Genomic DNA, 3952 nt, shown 5'->3' on the forward strand with positions numbered 1-3952 from the left:
CCTGTATCTACCACCACACTAGCTATGGCATGGACCTCAAATTCTCTGTGCTCAGTTTCTCTATTTGTAAAATGAGGATGATGAACCCTCCTAGTGGTGTGGTGGGATTGAAATGATTTCGTATTTCTAAACACCAAGAACAACAAATGGCCCCCCCCCCCCCAGCCCACTCTCTCTACCTAAGGATAACCAGCTGTGATTACCTTGCTATGTTACAGTTTTCCTCTAGGGTCATGGCTCCCCAGTAGGTGGGTCCCCAGGCCAGGCTGGTGCTGAGCACCAGGCCCAAGCAAAGCAGAAGGAGCCAGCGGCTCACATCTCAGACCCCAGGCTAAAGCCCAGAGCAGACACCTCCTACAGTTCTCCCTTTTCCAAGACACACCCTGGTGGCAAATGTCCCCACTTCAGCCGGTTCCTGTGTGGCCCTAGGCTAAAAGAAAAACCTCAATGACAAAAGATTTTGGAGAAAATTCTCCGAAGCAAAGCTATGTGGGGGAAAGCCAGACCAGAAGGAGTTATTGACTCCTCTCGGGAAGTAATCTGGGAGTTTGTGAAAATATGAAAGGAGATCCTCAGGTCGCTGAGCCTTGAGGAGGCTCAGCCCAGACTCAACTATCTCAATCTGCCGGTACTTCCTCACCAGTGTCCCACCCTGGGGCTCCAGCTGCTCCAGCTCTCTGGGGACCAGAACACTCCCATGGTGGCCCAAGCCTGCAGTGGTGACCCCCTGAACTGCATGCTGCACCTGGCTCTTCCCTTTCAATCTTCTGCTATCAGGTGGGAATGTAGAGGGAAGGATGACGCACCTCAGCACTGCCCAGAGTCCTGAGGCCCACAGCCCCTCCCCCCACACACCGCTAGCCACCTGCAAGTGGGTCTAGCTGCCTGAAAAGCCCACCTCAGGCCTTCACCCTTGTGCCAGCTCCCTGCAGAGATGCCAGTGGATCCCCACATTCACCCTGGTTTTCTATTCTGATTGAAAAGCCACAGCCAGAGGATTCACAGCTGTGAATCGGATCCTCATGTAAGTCCTGGAATTCCTCTCTACCCCTATTACTGTTGGAATCAAGATTAAAAAAAAAAAAAAAAAAAAAAAAAAACCTCCTTACCATGCATTATAAGCTCCCCATTGCCTGCCTTGAGGGGCTCCCAACCCATAGCCCCACTAGACTCCTGAGCCCTGTGGCAAAGTCTTTGAGCCTGACACTCTCCCTGCCTGGGAGGTCCTGCATCCCATTGGCCTAATTCGATCCAACTTTCCCTTCCCAGAGGCTAACCTACCTCTCCCAGAGCCACAGAGTCATCCTCTACCTCACAGCCCAAATCAAGGATGGCTTTACAGGGATTTGAAGGAGTCCTAACTGATGACACAGCCCCCACACAAGACTAGAAGTTTCTGAGAACACAGGCCAAATTGTTTTATTGGTTTGATAGTTTTTTTTAATATTCACTCATTTTTTGTTTTTGTGCTTTGGTGTTTTACCTGCATGTTCGTCTGTGTGAGGGTGTCAAGATCCTCTGGAACTGGAGTTTATAGACAGTTGTTAGCTGCCATGTGGGTGCTGGGAATTGAACTTGGGTCCTCTGGAAGAGCAGTCAGTGCTCTTAACCACTTAGCCATTGTCCAGCCTGGTTTGATGATTTTTTATTTGTTTGCTTTCCTTGTCTCTTCCAGGGTCTAACACGGCACATCGCCCATGTTTCAGTGGGCTTTCTGGAAGGCCAGAGCGGATCTGCCCTGACTTGACATGCTTCCAGGAGTGCTGGCTTCAGTGGTTTCTCTGTTTTCCTGCTCCCTCCTCCTGCAACCCACCCCCACCACACTTGCTATATGCATTCCACAGGGGAGGGGGGGAGGGGAGGGGAGGGGAAAGAAGGAAAGGAGGGTTATTTTGGCCCACAGTTTGAGGGAACAGATCATCACAGGCCAGGCACATTGGCAGGAGCATGAGGAACTGATCCCATTCTGTCTGCAATCAAGACCTAGAGATGAACGTTGGTTCTCTGCTCACTTTCTGTTTTTGTTCAGTCTGGGGCCACAGCCCAGGGAACTGGTGCTGACCATACTTAGGGTGAATCATCCCTTCTCAGTCAGAACTCTCTGGAAACTCCTTCAAGGACACGCTGAGGATCCTGAAGAGATGAAGCACAGCCAGAGGTCCAGGTGTAGCCATTCTCTGTTCTGTGGAGTTCTCTATCACCTATACTGTTCTCCTGCTCAAAAACACAGCTGGATATGCATGTGCCTAGACATACTCATGGACTGTGTCTGGAACTTGGTTGCTTTTAGGGAAGGGACCCAGGTATCAGCAGAAGGGCAGTGTCCACATACACCTACGTTCTACTCTTTGGAGAGTTTACCTTGTGTAGTGTGATCTAGCTCCCATCACACAGGTGTCCTTGAAAAACCACTTGAGGTGCTCATTACCCATGCTGATTCCTGGGACCCACCCCAGGCCTTCCTACTTAGAATTTTGGTTTGGACAGAGAAGAGCAGCACAACTCTACTGTGTGGGTTTCCAGAGGCCACGGTCTAATCTTCGAGGACTAGTGTGCTGAGGTAAGGAGTCGGAACATGGAGCTGAAAACTCTAGGGAGCCACTGAAGGATGCATCCCGGCTACGACAAAGGGTCTGAGACCCGCCTGCTCTCCATTAGCAAGCACGAGGCGTATCAGAAGAGAAAGTCCAGAATAGACAGGATCAGGAACTAGCTGTTGGAGCTGAAAGGGGATTTAAAATGTACTGTGTCCTGGGGGCACAAGACGGCTCACTGGGTCAAGGCACCATTGCCAAGCATTGCTCTCACCCCAGAAGTCACACAAAACCAACACATACATGCAAAAAACTGTTAAAGAAAGTACAAAGTTAGTGGCCCAGTGGAGCGAAGAAACTAGCCGGCCTCCTGTGCCAAAGGAGTTGTGGGCTGTGCTGTAAGTGATACTGGACTTGGCTCTGTTGGGCAGCACACTGGGGAGAACGCGCCCGGAGTCCTGGGGGGCCAGTACCAGCCAAACTCAGGGTGTTCTAACTCAAGTCTCTCCCTTCCCAGATAGGCTCAGACTCACAGAAGGCAGCAGAGCCTGAGGCATGCTTGATAAAGCCTAAAGTAAGGGCAGGTTCCCTAGCCTGAGATTGTCTTCTAGCTCAGAGTCACCCTGTGATCAAGATGACACAGGCCAGTGAAGTAAGAGACAGGCAGCTGGAGGAGAGGGAGAGAAGAGAAAGGAGAAAGCAGGCCCCACAGTGTGCTCAGCCGCTACCAGGTGCTGCGTGTGTGCCAACTCGGAGCCAGTGCCAGGAGTCTAGAGGCTTGGCTTGGCTGCACCAGGCTTCGTACACCTCGACCATAGTTCTCAACAAATTTGAAATTTTTCACCATGATTTCCTCACATTTTTTCCTGCCCCCTCTCCTCTCCCTCTCCCTCAGGAACCCCACATCTGCAGAAATCAGGCCTCTTGTAGTTGTCTCGCACCTCACTGCTGCTCTGTTCGTATTCTTTAGTCTTGTTTCTGTGTTTTGTTTTGATAGGTTTCTAGTACGGATCTTACATTCATTGTCTTTTCTCTTTCAGAGTCTAGCCCACGGTTAGGCCCATCTAGTACAACAGCCCAAACAGCGCAGATTTTACCTGTAGTTACAGTACTTAGGACTGAACCTGGGGCTCTACACAAGCCTAGGCAAGCACTCTGCCGCTGAACTGCATTTTCTTAGCTTTTGAGACATGGGTTCCCTAAGTTACCCAAGCTGACCTAGAACTCATTCTGTAGCTTGGGTCGACATTGAACTTGAAATCTTCCTGCCTTAGCCTTCTAAGCAGCTCAGAGTACATGTTTGCACCACCGCTCATATTCCACATAGCTTCTTTATTTTTATTATTATTTATTTTATGTGTACTAATACTTTGTCTGCATGTACGATCGTTTATACACTACATGTATGGCTGGGGCCT

This window comes from Onychomys torridus, chromosome 1 (genome assembly GCF_903995425.1).
Source record: "Onychomys torridus chromosome 1, mOncTor1.1, whole genome shotgun sequence".
In the NCBI taxonomy this organism is placed as follows: Eukaryota; Metazoa; Chordata; class Mammalia; order Rodentia; family Cricetidae; genus Onychomys; species Onychomys torridus.